Source organism: Pezoporus wallicus, unplaced genomic scaffold, assembly GCF_028554395.1.
Source record: "Pezoporus wallicus isolate ANWC-B61680 ecotype Strahan unplaced genomic scaffold, APGP_CSIRO_Pwel_v1 contig_4901, whole genome shotgun sequence".
Lineage (NCBI taxonomy): Eukaryota > Metazoa > Chordata > Aves > Psittaciformes > Psittacidae > Pezoporus > Pezoporus wallicus.
This window is the reverse complement of record NW_026640354.1, coordinates 3,574,824-3,594,597: the sequence shown is the minus strand read 5'-3', so window position 1 is coordinate 3,594,597 and position 19,774 is coordinate 3,574,824. Positions and strand designations below refer to the sequence as shown.

The window sequence follows — 19,774 nt, the reverse complement described above, 5'->3', positions numbered from 1 at the left end:
ATTATGAAGATTAAAATGTGCTTGTTCAGAAGGAATTTGAATTAACCTAATAGATAACTCGATATATAATTGTGATAAGCCAAAGAAAAAGTGGGTAGAGACAGACCTATTGAGTGTGGAACCTTTGACTGTTATTCAAAAGGGAATCGGGAATTCGCTAAAAAAGATTCAGAGGCCAAATGTCTGGGGAAGTGTCTGAAAGATCAGACAGAAGGAGGAAATGGTTTAATAAAAGCAAAGTTAAGTTAAAGAAGAGGAAGCTCATTAAATGGGAGACTCAGAAATCAAGTCAATGAACTAAGGTGAAATACAAGGAGTGAGGAGAAGAAAAATATGGACTGTGAGATACTGATGAATCTTGCTGTATCAACTTACTGCCAGCTGATCATATTAACCATACACATCCAGCACAGTTTTCAGTTATTTTGCTCACACACCAAAATTGCTTTTCTAAGATAACATTGATGTATTCTACAGGAGTACTGAGTATAAGCTTAAATTAAACATTTTCCCTTGGAAAAATAATTAAACTTCTTATTCATGTTAGAGCATATCATAGTGCATTTTAATTTGGAAAGAAAAAAGGATAACACCAAATTACACTAATAAGCAAAGTAATGCTTAATTAATGCTAATTAATTTCAAAATGAAAAGGATAAAAGTTCATTGATTGTGTAGCACGAGGTTTCATTCACTGAAGAATTTCTATTTTGTGCCTTCCAGGGATTTAGAGTATTTATGTTTAAATGAATTTAAAAAAAATAAAAAAATCCTGAAGTGTCATAATGTGTATATACATAATGCCACAGTGAACTTTATCCTTTCCCTGTCTAGCCTCCACTTCCTCTGCCACCCTGACTGCATACAGCACTTTGCTTGCATGGTTTCTAAAAGGAAGCATCCAATTCATTTTTCCAGAAACAGTGCTCACACCCAGGTAGTATTCCTCAACCTGAACTCAAAGATATGTGTACCTGGAATCACCAAGATCACATATGAACACCTATGATGGGGGATGGGTTGACTTTGGATGGTGGCAGACCTCCACCAGCCCCTCTATCAATCACTCCCCCTACTCAGCAGGACGGGGTGAGGGAAATAAGATGAAAAGCTCATGGGTTCAGATAAGGATGGATCATTTGGTAAGGGAGATCCTTTACGAATTACCATCACAGTCAAAACAGACAAAACCTAAACCATCTTCCCCTCACCCCCACCCCCTTCTCCAACTCAGTGTTCACAGGGCTGTTTCTCAGCTTCCTTTTTATTAACTCACTCCTCTCTGTTGTGCAGTGTTTTGCTCTTTCTTAAATACTTTTTCCCCAAGGCGCCACCACCTCAGCTGTTGGATATCTCAGTGGTGTATTCTACACCCAGATCTTCAAGAAGAATTAATTCATGTTTATGATAAGAATATGTCATGAATTCTCATATGCAAACTGGAATGTTTAAGGTATGAACCCCACACAGATGGGCAAGACTGCATTGTCATAACCACTGTATGTGGTCAGTCACGCTAGTGGGGCACTTATTTGACACCCATTTCTACCAACTTCCTCAAGATACCTTAATGCCTGAAGATTTCAAATGCTGCTCCCTAAACCACACTGCCTGCAGAACTTGCCAAGCTATGCAAAATTCTGCTGCACCCTGTATGGCAAGACAACATCTTCTAATAGTTGCTTCACTCATTTCAGCAACCCAAATGATGGCTTAATTTTCATTAGAAGGTAGACAGGCAAAAAGTCTTCTTTAAAGAAAAATCAAGCTTCCTTCCATATATCCAGCAATTGTAATACTTCTGTCAATATCTCATGCAGTTGAGCTCAGAGTAGAAGCAGATACGCACTGGACATAAAGGTTTTACATGGAGACAGTTAGGAAGAATAAAACAAAGGTTAGAGCTGAGAATAAGCTTTTATGGGACTTAGGCTGAGCATGACATCACTGTAGCAATAGTGAGGAGAATGACAGATGTACTGCAGTAGCTAAGAAAGAAAATTAGCTTCCTCAGGATATAATTTGAGTATACTTGTTTGTTTTACAAGAGATATGTTATAAATACATTCTGAAGAGTGCCAATCACTTGTAAAGCAATCTCAGAATTGTATGCTTTCAATTACAAAACAGTGTCCTGTTGTGAAATCTAAAAGACTTTTTCTTAAGCCATTTAAAACTGGACTATGTAAATACCTAGACAGCACTTTGCAGAGGGAATCATACCCTGAGAAGAGCATTATCTTAATGACCCAGTAGGTGTTTTCATTTTCTAATTTGTATGACAGAATTGTCTCATAGTGTACATAACTAGAGGGCTGTAACAAATACATGCATTTTACTTACTATATTTAGTAACAGCCTCTCAGCAACCTGGAAACATTGATTTCCTTATTCTTCTGTGCTTCTGAAATGTTTTTTCACCATATTTCAAGGGCTGTATTTACAAATGAATTATCCAGATCTAATCTACATTATTCCAGTGAGAAATTAATTCCTCTTTTACTAATAGCAGCATTCAAATATTTATAGAGCTGCTACTCTTTAATCAGTGATCTTAATTCCTCAATTCCTATAGTAAAGACTGAGAAACATATACCAAAGGTTCAGGCACTAAGGATAACCAGGCTAAGGCTACAGTTAAAAGCAATTTGCTTCCTTTTCTTGCACAGCGACACTGCTGGCAATTTCAGCAGACGTCTATATTTTTCTAATGGTACAACAGCCACTGCTGGAGGACAGTTCACTGCTCTTACAATTGGCAAATAGTGCTGCATGGTAGGAGTAGGTTGGCAGAGACAAACAGTTGAGGTTGAGGACTTGATGTTGATACTGTACATGTTTCAGAGATTGTAATGCTAAAAATAGTTTGGTCCGATGAACCAGACACTTCTAAGCAGCCAGGGTGCCTGAGGTATGCAGGCCAGGAGCACATAGGTTCATTTCATCCAAAGGGAGTTTCATATGTGTGCAGGGTGACTGCTCCATGGTGCCAGCAAGTGTAGTTAAGGGAGCTCACTGGGAGATTCACTTTGAAAGTGCTTCTCTGAACTTAACTAAAACCCTAATGTGAACATGTCCTGGCAGAGATTCCTCACACATTTTCAGGTTGGTTTTTTTTTGTTGTTGTTTTTTGTTTGTTTGTTTCTATATGACAGTATCATATGGTCACTGTTAATTTTGTACTTAGTTTCTTGGAAACATAGCTATAGTTAGGGAGTAACAAGGTCCTTCATATAAAAGATCACATAACATTACCCTGTTAGAAGGGCATGATAGCGTGGTGTTTATAGTATGAAAAAAACAATAAAAAAAGACAGTATTAGATGAGGTCAGGCCCATGCATATCCAGGCTTAGCACAAAACATTCTTGGTCTCTAGGTCAAAATAATTCTTGTTCTAAGTCACACTGCAAATGTTACTGAAACTCAGAGACTACAACAGTGTCAGTAACTGCTCGAGGGGAAGCATTAACAAGTGTGTTTTGCCTCTAATACTCCTTCAAAGGCCTGTTGTGCTGGGATTTTCTGTGGAGTTGCAAAACTAATCTGGAAGGGGCAACGAGATGAGCTGTATAACCTTAATGACACCTACATGTCTAGAATGAACAGCCCTAGGTTGGCAAGTGTTTCCATAACATGGAAACAAAAGTGTAAGATTTGCCCTGAAGTACTAAACTAACATGGAAAGTTACTTCAGTACCTCAAAGGTTAGATAATGAAAGCAAGGAACAGAACAAAAGAGGGGAAGTGAGTTGATTTTTTTATTTTTTGCTTTATCTAACCAGAAAAGAAGGATTTTTCATGTTCTCTGCAGCCAACACTGCTTAGGCCTACAAATGCTATTAAAACCAAGAATTTCCACAGGACTTATCACCTCAGTGTTTGCATATTTTTCATATTTAGAGTGAAAGCAATAGGAATTCCTTCCCCAATTCAGTAAACATTAAGAAATATATGGAAAGTAAAAATTCTTAAAATTTGACATATTAAGATATCTTTGACTTATTGCCATCCTGTAAGATTATGCTTTCTTGCATACTATTATACATGTGTGGATATACATACCTTACAAATACACAACCATGTAATACAGAACTATATATTTTATTCGTGCATTACAGTTTACGAACTACAAGATGTGCCCATTCAAAAATGTTTATGAGTTCAAAAGCTTCAAACCTTGTCCAATCCAGACTATTTTTCATGCACAATTCCATTTGAGTTCTTAGTCAATACGGGAATGACCTATGAGAGCAATTGCATTTGTTTGTCTTTGTCTTTGGTAAAGACCCTGGTGGACATGTAATAAATATTTAACCCTTACAATTGGTGTGAGAATGTGACTTGCTTGAAAGATAGATAGTGCGTAATTCTCTCTTTAGGTCTCTTTAGGTCTTTTCTAAAAATTAAAACCTCTAGTTCTTGTCCAGTGTAGAACCTTTGCTTTGCATTAGGAATTGCCAACTTAAGTAAAATTTTAAGACTCCATCTCAGTAAAATAGGAGTTGCAGTATGTGCATAAATTCTTTGGTTTGTGGTTGTTTACCTAACTTACCTATTTAGCATAAGCGGTATGGATACTTCTGAAAAGGAGCTAGTTAGCAGTGGGTTGAGAGGCTGTAAATATTTTGCCTACATATATTCCATATATGAAAAGATTGCCAAAAAGGAAACATAATATACAAGCATCTCTCTTTTTACATATAGCTGCAAGATTTCAGTCTGAAGGCACAGTGGTTTTAAATTGTTAACTGTAATTCCTTTCCATTCTTCATAGAATAATGAAGAGAAATAAAAAGATAGTTCTGTAAAATATTTTAATTTATGCACATTTTAGAAACCAATTTTGCAAATGAGAAATTGCAAGACATCTTCTTCAGCATATTTTCCAACAACTCCAGGGCAAACCTGATGCTGTTCATCATCGCTGCAAAAAGGGTAATACAACCCCCATTTTCAAGAAGGGGAAAATGAATGACCCAGGGAATTACAGACCACTCAGTCTCACCTCTGTGCCTGGCAAAATCTTGGAGCAGATTCTCCTGGATGGCATGCTAAGGCACATGAAAAACAACAAGGAGCTTGGTGACAGCCAGCATGGCTTCACTAAGGGGAAATCCTGCCTGACCAATTTGGTGGCCTTCTATGATGAGGCTACAGAACTACAGAGAGGGGCAAAGCAGTTGATGTCATCTACCTGGACTTGTGCAAGGTGTTTGACACTGTCCCGCATGACGTCCTTGTCTCTCAATTGGAGAGACATCAATTTGATAGGTGGAATACTTGGTGGATAAAGAACTGGCTGGAAGGCCGCATGCAGAGAGTTGTGGTCAGCAGTTCAATGTCTGGCAGGAGACCAGAAACGAGTGGTGTCCCTCAGGGATCAGTGTTGGGACCAGTCTTGTTCAACATCCTTGTTGGTGACATGGACAGTGGGATTCAGTGTGCCCTCAGCAAGTTTGCCAATGACACCAAGCTGTGTGGTTTGATTGATACACTGGTGGGGAGGAATGCCATCAAGAGGGGCCCTGACACACTTGCAAGGTGGGCTGATGCCAACCTCATGAAGTTTAACCATGCCAAGTGCAAGGTCCTACACCTGGGTCGGAGCAATCCCAGGCACAGCTACAGGTTGGGCAAAGAAGAGATTCAGAGCAGCCCTGTGGAGAAGGACTTGGGGGTGTTGGTCGATGAGAAAATGAACATGAGCCGGCTTCAGTGTGCACTCGCAGCCCAGAAAGCCAACCGTATCCTGGGCTGCATCAAAAGGAGTGTGACCAGCAGGTTGAAGGAGGTGATCCTGCCCCTTTACTCTGCTCTTGTGAGACCTCATTTGGAGTATTGTGTGCAGTTCTGGTGTCCTCAACATAAAAAGGACATGGAACTGTTGGAACAAGTCCAGAGGAGGGCCACGAGGATGATCAGGGGGCTGGAGCACCTCCCATATGAAGAAAGGCTGAGAAAATTGGGGCTGTTCAGCCTGGAGAAGAGAAGGCTGCATGGAGACCTCATAGCAGCCTTTCAGTATCTGAAGGAGGCCTACAAGGAGGATGGAGAGGTGCTCTTCATTAGGGAGTGTGCTGATAGGACAAGGGGTAACAGATTCAAACTTAAACAGGGGAAGTTTAGACTGGTAAAAGTCTAAACTGTGTAAAACTTCTTTACTGTGAGGGTGGTGAGGCACTGGAAAGGGTTGCCCAAGGAAGCTGTGAATGCTCCATCCCTGGTGGTGTTCAAGGCCAGGTTGGACAGAGCCTTGGGTGACATGGCTTAGTGTGAGGCGTCCCTGCCCATGGCAGGGAGATTGGAACTAGATGATCTTTAGGTCCTTTCCAACCCTAACTATTCTATGATTCTATGATCACCTCTACAATTTAACACTTACTTCCTCCAACTTTCTCCGTACTTTCGCTGCTTTGTGTATATACATAATCTAAGTATGCCTTACATTTGTTTCTTTTATGCTGATCTTATCAGTCATTTCAATTAATTTATTCGTGACAATAGCTCCATATAATTTTCAGTAATATTGCAGTTATTCCACTTGCATCCTGTTGGAAAGAACTAGAATTCAGAAGGATAATGCTGAGATGTTTTAAGAACTTACTTTTAAAAATATGTAGAGCCAACATATTGGCTGATATTTCAGCACAGAAGTCATTGAGAGGTATCAATTCGAGGAAAAATATTTACGATAAAACATCTTAAAAAGGGAAGAAATATTTTTGAAAAACATATTTTAAGGACCTGGAGAGCCTGAAGTAGAGGGAAAAAAAAAAAAAGAATTGTGCTCTTTATCTCAACATCATTGTGAGAAGATGCAAAGACAATTTGCATCACCTCTGTAAAGTCATCGCCTACAAATCACACAGAAGATCAAAGGTGCTAAAATAGATTTTTGAAAGAGGCATGATACTTTGATCATCCTTTTTTTCTAAAAATTCAGACAAAGATTTAAGGTTTATTCAATCACCATCAAAGGTAAAGAGAATCAGAAAACAGAAAATACAGGAAAAAGAGATAGTAAGCACTGCAACAGTTTATCTTCCAATTTTATGCATACTCTCATTTTAGATTTGGCTTGCAGATAGGAGATGAGTTAATTTTCCTTTTTTATCATAAGAACATTTATTACAAGAATTAAATAATAAGTACTAATCTTTCAGTGCTTAAATCCTTGAAAATTAACATTTACCTTTCAGACTTCTGTTCACTTTTTTTTTAAAAAGGGGACCTTCCTCCTTACCACCCCCACCAAATTCTGACAGAATTGTACTCACTTTTAAAGGCAATGAATTAGATCTAAAAATTTTGCATTAAATCGAATTTACATTGCATTTGAAAAATACATATTTGTAGGATTTCATTATTAATCCTATCACTTATCTACTCTGAAATTAGTCTGTCACCTTTTGCCCATCTCAGATTGCCAGTAACTCAACAAAAACTCCAGTAGATTTTGCAGTAGCAGAAATTTCAGTCACTTGCCTATTAAATAATAAAAAATAAAAGCACTGCTTTGACACAAAGTTCTGAAAATTACCAGTTAATACGGTACCATTTACAACTCCTATTAATGCTGTTAGGTAGCTTTTAATATTACTGCAGCACCAAAAATATTCTCAGTGTTTCCCAGTCAATTAGCAATTGCTAAATCATCTCTCCATGATATATCACTGTACACATTCAGATAAATTGGCAGAATTATGGAAATGTATGCGATAAAAGAATGCATATGAACATCTATGTACATACATCGCTATTGGTTCTATAAAATGCCTTTCAAATATGTTTTTTTATGCCATTTTGTCTACTTTTCATAATTACCAGAACTTTTTTTAAAAAAAGAAAACCTCAAAGATTTGACTCTCATTTGAATAGATGTTTAACATTAAGTTTTTTCTTTAGCCAAACCAAATTTCTAATTACAACTATACAGAGTAACAGTAAAAGAACAATACTGACAAAATACCTTCATAAAAAGTTTTATGCAAACAGCAGCTCAAGGATGCTTGAGTTCATGTAAATTCTAAAGAACTACCAAGTCATTAAAAAAAAAGGTGCAGTTCTACACTTGTATTTGCAGCTTGTTAAAATTAATATTAAAAACCTGTTGAATTGTATTTTTTCATATTTGTTCACTGTAGCTGTGGTTGCACAGATGTGGGGAATGGAATGGCTGTGACCATACTCACATGTTAAGTTTTTTTTCTTGAATGAGAAAAAAAAAATAAAATAAAAAATTGCACACCACTGAATAGACTGCTATTAACTAGTCTTTTTGTTTATTTTAATCTGTCAATGAAGGGATGACTTTGATATTATTAATTGTGTTTGATCAGAGGTATATGTTGCAAGAGATCATATTACATGTAGATCTAACTAATTTGACTCATTTTATAAAATATTTTTCAATTTCATCTCATTGTATAAGACATATTTTTGATCTACTTGGTAAAATCTTCTGGGTGCTAACATATGTGGACGTCTTTAACACAAGGTCACCAAATGTGAGGTCCCTTTCGAAAATCTGATTTCTGTGATATATAAAAACATAAAAAAAAAAATCAATGGGTCAGAGAAAAGGGTCCTTTTTATGCCCATTTTGTGACTGCCAGTCACCAAAATCCTTTTTAGGGAACCACTGATCCTGCAAACTCTGTTTCTTCTAAAAACTCAGCTGGTATCCTTGATATTTATCTATGAATAGTTTTCCTGCTTTGTGCAATAATGAAAGGATCAAGACCTTGGGCTGTACTGTTAAAAAGTGGCCGATTCTATTGCTCCCAGTAAAGCTTTAAAACCACAGTTGAGACATACTGCACAACTTCAAAGTTGCTCCCAAAATGTCCTCCCAGGATGCAGAGAATTGCAATAGTAGTAAGACTGGAGAATGAGTGGGAGTATCTGGATGTGGAAACAGCAGAAGGATAAAAGAAAAGAGTGTTCATGGCACCTAGATGAGCAGGTCCATAAAATCCCTACATTGTTACATGCAGTGTATTCAGGATAAGACAATTAAGGACAGCCCAGACCCTGAACAGGTGAGCACCTTAAGACACAAAGGTAGAGACAAAAGAAAGTGAATCAGTCCAAGTGATAGAGGTTGGATAGGACTGAGAGGAAAATAAACTAAAAAAAAAACCCAAAACAAATAAAAAAAAAAACAAGCCCCCGAAAAGAACCAGAAAACAAACAAACAAACAAACAAAAACCCAAACAAATTGAGGTGAGTTCCTAGGGGATATAAAAAGGATGTTCAAAACTATCATGGCTGCTAATCTAGGAAGAAGCCAAGAGACATGATAATGGCTCAATAGACGTTGCTCCTTGCCCTCCATGTCACGACAAGGAATCCTGGCCAGCCTGCCTCATCCCGTGCTCCTTAATCCTTGAATGCTGGACAGATTACTTGGACAAACACATGCTCTGCTGCTTATGAAAATGTGTGCATGACAGTAAATGAAGCATTTTTGGTTTAAAATACAACCATGTTCACCCTCCTGCAAAGCCTCATGATGAATTTTGTTACACTGCTGTTACCAAAATTTAACATTATTTCCTACAAGATCACAAGGTGCCAAGAGCTAAAAAGTTGTAATCACCTGGTACTAATGATAATGTAGTGGTGTTTAATTAAAATGCTACTTCCCTGCTTATTGCAAGGCCATACCAAAAGATCCCATAAATAAATATCTGTAGAGGGTTGACCCTGGCTGGATGTCAGGTGCCCACCAAAGCCACTCTATCACTGCCCTCCTCAGCTGGACAATGGAATAAAATATGACAAGAGGCTTATGGGTTAAAAGTAGGGAGAGATCATTTACAAATTACCTTCACAGGCAAAATAGACTGAACTTGGGAGAATCATTTTAATTTACTATGAATCAAATCAGAGTAGGATAATGAGAAATAAAACTGAATCTCAACCCTCTACTCCTGAAGTTCTCTACCTCCAATCCCTGAGCAGTGCAGGGGGACAGGGAATGGGGGCTGTGGTGAATTTACCATGGGTTGTCTCTGCTGCACCTCCTTCTTCAAGGGGAGGAGGGAGGGCTCCTCACACATACCCTGTGCCACAGGGTTCCTCACATGGGAGTGAGTCCTCCACAAACTTCAACACGAGTTGTTCCCACAGGCTGCAGTTCTTCATGAACTGTTCCAGTGTGGGACCTTTCTTTGGGTGCAATTCTTCAGGCACAGGCTGCTACAGTGTGGGTCCCCTGTGGGGTCACAAGTTCTGCAGCAAACCTGCTCCAGTGCGGGCTCCTCTCTCAAGGTCCTGCCAGGATCCTGCTCCAGCATGGGCTTCCCACAGGATCACAGACTCCTTTGTGCATTCCCCTGTTCCAGAATGGGGTCCTCCACAGGCTGCAGGTAGATATCTGCTCCACTGTAGAACTACATGGACTGCAGGGGCACAGCCTGCCCCACCATGGTGCAGCTCCTGACCTGAAGTACCACCTTCCTGCCCTTCTTCACTGACCCTGGTGTCTGCAGAGTTGCTTTGATCACATATAGAATCACAGAACACCAGGTTGGAGGGGACCTCAAGGATCATCTGGTCCAACCTTTTTAAGCAAAGCATCACCTAGACTAGATTTTCCAGCACACGGTCTGTTGGAATCTTAAGTGTCCCAGATTCTCACTCCTCTCTTCCAGCGGCTGTTGGGCACAGTTTTTTTCCCTGTTCTTATGTCTGTTATCCCAGAGGCACTACCACTGTTGTTGATGGGCTCAGCCTTTGGTAGCGGCAAGTCTGTCTTAGAGTCGTCTGGCATTGGTTCTATCAGTCATGAGGGAGCTACTAGCAGCTTCTCAAAGAAGCCATCCCTGTAGCCCTCCCTGCTGCCAAAACCTTGCCAACACACTTCATTTTCTGAAGAGAGCCTGCAACTTTCTGTATGCGTCTGTATGGAAACAATCATTTTAATACGCAAAATTAAAACCCATAATTCTTCTGAGTGTCCAGAAGAGTTCATATAAAGCAGTTGTGTAACAGAACAATCTGACATCATGCAATGGACGTTTTAGCAACTGACCCTATTTGCATACTATTTTTGAGCCATTTCTTTTCCACTATTAAAAAGTTCCAGTATTTGGTTTTATTTCTTGTAAGTCTATATAAAATATTAGGTACTTAAGAACAACAGGGGCACAAATCTATTACCATTTTTGTTTTTCAGGGAACAAATACTTCACTAGTATTTTAATGTTTTGATTTAGAACTTGGTTTTGCATGTTATTTATTTGTTTATTTATTTCAAGCAAGAAAAACAATAAACACATGCATTCAAATGCCTTTTGACCATGAAAAAGATAATTTATGGTTTTTGAAAAATATCTTGAAGCGAAAATGATAACATGTAAATAGGCACTATTCTTATATTTTACATGAACACAAACACAGAATGAAGAATGTTTTACATTTGGACTGCAACTCCACCTGATATCTTCAGACAGCTGTGGATAGCCTATGTATATAAATAAAGAAACAGCAGGATCAATTTTGTTTCAGATGGAAGCGTTTTACGCACCGATCTGTGTAACAGAATTGATGTACTTCTGAGGAGCACCATAAAGCAACAGTTCGACAAATAAACGCCTAGCTGCAAAGCTGTGATATGAACAAAAAGACAAATACATGCAAATTAATACTTTTTAAGTGAAAAAAAGGCAAAAATATTATACTCTAGCAATAATTCTTATCAACCTCTTCTAAGAGAAAAGAGAAAAAGCTTTTACAAACATCGCCAGTAACCAGGAAAATGGTCCAAAGTTCATTTATGTTCGCTTAGATTAATGAAAGTGTTCAAGGCCAGGTTGGACAGGGCTCCGAGCAATCTGGTCTCATGTAAGGTGTCCCTGCCCATGGCAGGGGGGTTGGAACTAGATGATCTTTAAGGTTCCTTCCAACCCAAACCATTCTGTGACTCTATGATAGTTGAATCTTGTATATTTTCAAGCTTTCCTGAAAAAAAAAAAAAAAAAAAAAAAAAAAAAGAAAGTAAATAAAAGTCTAAAGGTGGAGATATACAGTCAGCTAAGATCACATTGCTCCATGAAAACCAGAATTGTCTCAAGTAGCACAAAGCCAATGGAAATAGTAAAGATACTACCTGTAAAGATACAAAGAGACAGGGACAGAAGAGATTTTTGTTATTTCCAATGCTAATTAGTTTCAGGTCACAGAGTATGCTTATACCAGAAGTACAGACCTTGCTGTCCTCATCCTGCAAGTGCAACTTAATCTGGAGTCAAGCAGCTGATGCCTATAGACCTTTTAATGCATTTCCTTTGAAAGTAATTAGGGTTTTTTCTTTCTAATAATAGGACATATAGATAGGAGCAACTTCACAGCAGCATTTTTCTCTCAGACATACATATGCAGACACATAAGTACCACTGTCATCCCAATAATGCGTATTTCCCTCCTTTCTCCTGAAATTGCATCCATTCATAATCACAGAGCTAGTGAAGTTCAAAACATAAAAGAACTATTACATTATTTAAACTATCCTTTTGCTAGTGCTGGGTTGTACCTTGTAAATAATTTCCTTTTTTGTTTCAATGTTTCTTTTTTGTTGTTGTTTGTTTTAAAATTTCAAGTCCAATTGATAACACCATGAGGAAACTTTCTATTTGTTCAGTCTAAATTATATTTTTCTTAATTTCACACTTCCATATTCATTTATAATTTCTGTTGTTATACTTTTAAACCATTTTTTTGCTATGAATTTACGACTTGCAGACAGACAAGCTGTCTCTTTTCACATCTGCCTTTGAAAAAATGCTGAACCAAATGAACCAATTTTGTTACAAAAGCATCAGTAAAGCTTTTAAAGATCAAAGGACTTTAGACAATGCATAGAATCAGTTCTTCATAGTCACGTCCTGACTGTCACAAGACAATTTTCACTTTTCTTTGGTCAAAAATCATAAATTATTGTACCTCTCTACAGAGACCCTGTGGTCCATACAAAATTGAGGATTTATTAACACATTATGAATGATATATGCCATGATTTTACCATGAATCCAAAACCTCTTTTTCAAAATGTTGGAAAAAAACAAAGGATGATTTTATTTTATTTGATGAAAACATAGCTCATATATGAACTGTTGATCCACCACATTCTGTCATGCTCTGGAGAGCAAGAGAGTTGCTTTATCTCCATATCATCTACATTTGTGATGGCAAATATCTTAAAAGGAATACACTTTGACAAAAGGTAAAGGAGTTTCACAGAAAATCTTGTTTTTGTGATATCATCTGAAACAGGCAGATCTGGAACCAATTTATTGAGTGTAAATTACTGCCAACTTTGCTTTGAATAACAAAATACTCCAGAGATTTTCGAGATATTTAGCCATAGGGAGCTGTCTAGCTACATAAGGATTTTTATACTTTTTTTAACACATCTTTCAACTTAATCATACACAGTTGTACAACCTAATACTCAGGGAAATTATGTGGATTTGTCACACTGCCTGAAGGACTGTGGGATCAGTGAACCAATGAATGGATTACGCTGAACCATGAATGTGATTTGTTCACCTGTAACAGAAAAAATAGAGATATTTGCCATATTAAAGTTTAAAAATATTGGAATCGTAAATAATTCTAATGGGATTTATTTTAATTTATTCATTAAAAATTAATAATATTCTCTTTATTTTCCAAAACAAAGTAAGATGCTATAAACTGTGTTTATATGAAAACTAGCAGCTGGTAAACTGTACTGCTGAATTATTATGCAACTTCTAATTGTAATGACTCAAAACCTAGGATGAAATGTAAATGCAAATCTTTTATGCGTTAAAATACCAGGTAAAAAAAAAATGCACTGACAGATCTCTTTTCTCCCTGTAATGCATGCTTGGCATTGTTTATCACTGATACAATATTAATCATATTCATATGCTGGTCTATGGTATCAGAGATTAAAAAAAGGAGTTTATAAGTCTGTTCTGGGCCACACAGAATAAGACATCTAGTTGACTTTTAAAAAGCATATAGCAATCTTGCAAATTGGCAAAGAACAGGGGAAAGGAAGGGAAGGGAAGGGAAGGGAAGGGAAGGGAAGGGAAGGGGGAAGGGAAGGGAAGGGGGAAGGGAAGGGAAGGGAAGGGAAGGGAAGGGGGAAGGGAAGGGAAGGGAAGGGAAGGGAAGGGAAGGGAAGGGAAGGGAAGGGAAGGGAAGGGGTTTAACTGAAACAAAAATCCAAAACCAAAAAACCTTGAAAAAAAAAAAATCCACAGGGGAAATTCAAAATAATTTGACTTTGCTTTGCTCTAGAAAAGCAGAAATTTAAATTTTTCTAAACTCCCAATTAAAATTAAAAATGTGGTTTCCAAAAATGATATACCGATACACTTTTTACAACATTTTCTCCCCTGGAATAATGAAATCTCTTTATTTTTTCCTTTAAGTATTTATTGGCATTTCAAGTTTAACTGTTAACTAATATTTCTCAGATACACTGAAACTTTCTGTCCTTGGCATTGCGTGTTTTCTGTTGACCAGGGAAGGAAAAAACCTCTTTTCAGTGAATTATGGGACATCTTTGGATTACTACATTGGTTCAAGTATCATAGAAATCCTTTCCACACTACCCTTGAGAACTTCAGTCTCACAATATACTTTTGTGTCACAGTCACTAGATTTATTTTTGACCAAGGCCATCAAAGTGTATGCTAACTTGAAGCTGAATCTCCAGCTTATTTTCCACACCTTCACCCAAAAGCACTGATGCCAGTTTTAAAACAAAATATAAAGTGTAACACTTAGAAAATAAATACTATTTACCTAATCTAGAAAAAAGTCCACATAATATTTCAATAGTGTCTGCAGATGTTCAGGTATATATGCATTACTTTAAACTGAAAAATTAAGCATTACTGGTTTGCAGAAAAGACTCTGCTGTACAAAATCATTACAGTCTAGCAGAGTATTTAACAATCTTTTATGAGTCTGAAATGACCTCAATGACTTAAACCTGTTAGTCCTGGTATCTTAAATACGAGCCATAGCTTGCTTTCTTCTTAGAAACCTTCCAGCCTACTGGAAATATGATTCATACAATATTAAAATATCACTGCCAAAAACTAGTTAATGGTAATGTAACACAGAAAATCATCTGATCTGTCTTTCAGTAAATCTAAGATACCACAGAAAGAAAAACCTGCCACAGTGCTATTTGTTCTAACTTCTTCACTTCTGCATAAAAGTCAACCTATTGACTGGCTCTGGGCAGCGAACACTGAACAGCATCAGATGAGCTGCTCTGCCACCAAGGTCATGTTCAAGAAACTGAAGGAGACCAAGGGTGACCTCCTTAGAGAAGATATCCTGAGAGGAGGGATTGGCAGAGCCTCAGTTAAAGTAAGAGCTCTAACACCACACACATGGAGAGGAACCCCAGCTGGTGCAGAGATGGGGATGTGGAGGTGACTCAGTGGGAAGGATTAACTGAACTTCATTTTTCCAGGAATCACACATTTCAAGATGTAGGTTAATTTGTGAATTCAGCATCAAATCAGTGAAACCTGAAATGTAGAAATGTATTATTTATGCTTCCTTATATTAATATTAGAGGTATTTTACAATCGTCTTTTGTCTCTTCACCTGGAATAATGCTCATGTCAGGAATTTTCATCCTTCTGCCATCAGAAGGAACAGAATAATTAATCCTAGATAAGTGATAAATGCATTGTCTCTGGAATTTCCTGTGTAGCTTAGAAATCGACAGGAGCCCAAGCCCAGAAGCTCTGCCTCTTACAGGAGCAAATGTGTTGTTTCTGTAACAGTTAGACATTCATGGCCTCCAGCTACCAGTGACTTCAGCAGTTCTAGACCTCATGCCTCCCTCTTAGACAGAATTTTACCTATGTGAAAGTGGGTGTCTAGGCTCTCAGCTTCTTCTGACTGCACTGGTAGCCAATTCCTGCTGAGTTTGGAGTCATACCTGCCTTTTTTTTTTTAACTTGAAGCCCTGAAGATAAGGCACAATTTGATCAAACCTAGCCAAAATTGCTATAAAAATACCCAAAGCAAATTATGTATCAGAGCAGGGGCTTTTTTTGTCTTTTTAATTTTTTTTAATACATAGAAGGCAACCATGCTATAACACTATTCCTTCTTTGATTTATAAGACTGAATTATAGAGGATGGTCTGTGCAGCTTCAGTTAACGTATTGCTTATACTAATTGTGTAAACAATGTCATCTAGATGGTAAGTAGGAGGTCTCACTCCTCTGGCTCTTAAACCTTTGTGCAACTATAACGACAACACAGCCATTAGGACACTAAGAATATTTCTCACCTCCTGAAAAATAGTTAGATAGCCACAGCCCTGCCTCCACTCTATCACAGTTAAAAAGCTGTAAACATTTTTTACCCATGTATTTTACTTGTATATTTAATTTACAGCAGTGCATTTTTACCTGTGAGATGAGCTGTGGGAAGAATATAGTGTTTAACACAGTCTCTGCTAAATATCCAGAGATCCAGCAAAATAGTGCAACACTGTGGGGATAGGCTACAGTATTTTATTTCAGCAGTGAGTAGCAGTGAACCATCCTTCCAACAGAAAGAAGGCTGCTATTTGGGGAAATGCTATTTGCTAACAGTATTCTGAAATACTTCAGAAAGGACAGAGGTGATGCCTTACTTTTCAAGTTCTCATTTATCATATACATACTAGTTGCTTTTTAAAGACTGAATCAGATCTTTAAAAAAAAATCTGTCAGACAAATGTGCTTGTATATGTGTTCATGAAGACACACGCATGCATGTGGGCTGAAGTCTACAGGTTATATTGAGGCGTTATATATGGATAGATACAGAAACAGAGAGGAGAAACCTGTGGAAGGAGAGCTGGCAAATTTTAGGCATAGCTTATCTTGCCTCATTTCAGCCATCTAAAATGTTGGCATCTGATCCAAGCTAGTTGACTGGACTGCCATTGGGGTCAATGGACAAAAAAGGGAGCCCAGGGAAGGGAAACATCCTGTGCTGGAGTGGTTTCTAAGGGATACAGCATGAAAGAATGAATGTAGGTGACTAAGTAGCACCAGAACACCCTATTTTGCCCAGAGTCAGCCAGGGTGATTCCCACCTTCTTTATTCATCAAATAGCTAAAACTGCTTGGTGTCACTGTCATGTTTTCTGACACATCAAATATTTAAACATTTATTAAAAGTTGCCTTTGAACTATTAACAGCCATTTATCAAGGTTTTCATACACAGCATCACACTGAAACTTACTCCTGCAGGACATATCTACAGTCCAAGCCACTGAACAATGTTTGTGCTGCAACAATGGGTTAGACTGGCATGCAGTAAGAGAAGAATTTTAATAGTTTAGCCTCCTTACCAGAATGTGAGGCTCTCAGAATGCATGAAGGCCTCCATCTTTCTGCTCCTGGAGCATTCTCCCTTTATCTTCCTGTCAGCTTGTCTCCCTAAGCAGTTTGTAACAACTGACCTTCACTTTCCTAGAAATCAAAACAAATAAAAATATTTACTAACTGCTTTATCTTTTTGAAGACTACCTCTGTCAAACCAAAGTTTGTATCTTCTCAAACTCAAAATCGCTGACACTAAGAAATTGCAATACCATCCTTCACTTGTGTCTTGGGAATGCTGACAGGGATGGATTGTGCACTTGGTTAGTTTATTTATTTATTTATTTGCGCTTATTTTGCACATAGCTTCCTATTAAGTTAATCAGTGTAATACTACAGGGACTGTTCATAACTCACCTTAGATATAAAGCAATGGAATGTCAGTGACAAAGGCAACCTGATCAAATAATGTAAAAATAATATGAAATGCCACTAAAAAATGCAATGACCAATAATTTTTCATTGGTATTTTAAATTAATATATTAAAACATAGTAATTCCATATCTGTCATAACTTTCAGTGTGATTCTAAGTCACTCATAGAAAGTGAGCTTATAAAGAAACCTCTTAAAAATCCAGTTTTGCAAATCCTTCATTATTATAGGTGTTTATTAATAAGACAATGGTAGACAAAATGCTGAGTGAATTCTATCGGTTCTTATCCCCTCAAGTACAACTAACCCCCTCAAATACTGCTATAGTGTGTATCCTACAAAAATCCCTTCTACATCTCACCAGGGGTCTTAACAGAGATTCAAAATTATGGCAAACTTATTTACAAAATTAATCATAATCAGCAGTTTGAACTGACTTGTTAATCTAGATTTTTACGCTTATTTAATTGCATATTAATGTTGTCATGTAATATGTTCATGGGCTTTTTAAATAACTGCATACCAGATGGTGTTCCCTTAAAACTACCAGTTTTAAATCACTTACATTTAATTTTTTCAAAGGTAAATTTAGTTATACCAATTTTTACCTGGAAAAATGGCTTGCAAAATATAGTAAAGTTGTAAAAATAGACAAATTAGCAAGAAGACGTGAACAAGACCTCTGTAAAAAACCTCAGTATCTATGTATTTAAATAATACTTATTCTTTATACAGAAGCCAGCAAAGTCTTTGATGTCTTGTTTGTTTTAAGTATAAGCTGTAACTTCTCTGTATTCATGGATTTTCATAGTGCATGTTGTTTTTCATCTCACTCTGTCTATTTTCATCTGTTTCAGATGAAATTGTATTCACCTAGTACAGAAGACAAGGACTAGTTGTCCCCTTGTCTTGTTAGAGTTCTTTATGAAGGACATCAAATAATTAACAAAAAAAGCAACCCAAAACCAAACCAAACCAATGTCAAGAGCATGGAATTAGAAAGAAAACAGAAAACAACTCTGATAATGTTGATGTTATCCACAATAAGTTCTCACCCTGAAGGCACTTACATCTGTTAAACTTTATGCACCAAATGAGTAATCCCATTGAGTTCTGAGAAATTACTCCTATGAATAAAATTAAACTTCTACATAAATGTATAAAGAGGTCAAGGCATTCATTTCCTTTCTACTACAGAAGATTTTAATTTTCTTAAATGTCTTATGTAAACACATCCCAGCTTTTTATATCCAGCGTCATGGTTCTGCACAAAGAGCACCACAGGTTGTAGTTGAAGGATAAAGGAAGAAAAAGTTCTATTCTCATTTTTATCTGTTACCTTGGCAAAGTAATTTGACATCTTTGTGTCTATAGAATAGTTACTGTGCTATCTTTTGAAACACTTAAAATCCATAGTTAAAAAGATATGATTATTCAGTGTAGTATCATTAAATATAAGAGTGAAGAAATGGAAAAAAAGAGAAAAACCAAAAATAAGCAATTAGAAAAAAAATGGAGGTGTAGGAGTAAAATAAGGCACATTTGCTTCATTTACAGTGTCTGGAGGTTCCCTCACTCATAAAATCAAACTTTAGGGAATTGCTTCCACTCCCATCCTCATTCCTATTGAAAGAGATTATCATAACACAAAAATACAACAGCACAAAATGACACTTTGGCAGTGGTAGAGATATGTCAAATACTGAAAAGAAATGAGGAAAAGGTACATCTGCAGCACATAACAAGTAGTCTTCAGACATCATACCTCTTCCATAAGCATTCACAGTGTGCCTGCAAAAACCTGTTTGGGGATATATCTGACTGATCTACCCTGTATCACTGCATGGGAGGCAATTTTGTACCAGAGTATTTATTTGGAGGAAGAGACCTGGGCTGGTGACTTTTGCGTGCCCCTTTCCACTGACTTCCAAAGGCCTGTTGGTGCTGATGTCTGAAACTGAAGATATGCTTGTATCTGCAGACTGCAAATT

General features: G+C 37.3%; 1 long non-coding RNA gene across 1 annotated transcript in view; it reads right to left on the bottom strand.

The window, feature by feature from the left end:
- Positions 1 to 10,086: 10,086 nt before the first annotated feature.
- The window catches only part of LOC130604382 (uncharacterized), a 28,768-nt gene continuing 19,080 nt past the window's right edge, over positions 10,087 to 19,774 (bottom strand). The window contains exons 2-3 of the long non-coding RNA XR_008973441.1: positions 17,379 to 17,499; positions 10,087 to 11,970 (exon numbers count right to left, since the gene is read on the bottom strand). This is a non-coding gene — a long non-coding RNA (uncharacterized LOC130604382). The remainder of the gene's footprint in view (positions 11,971 to 17,378; positions 17,500 to 19,774) is intronic.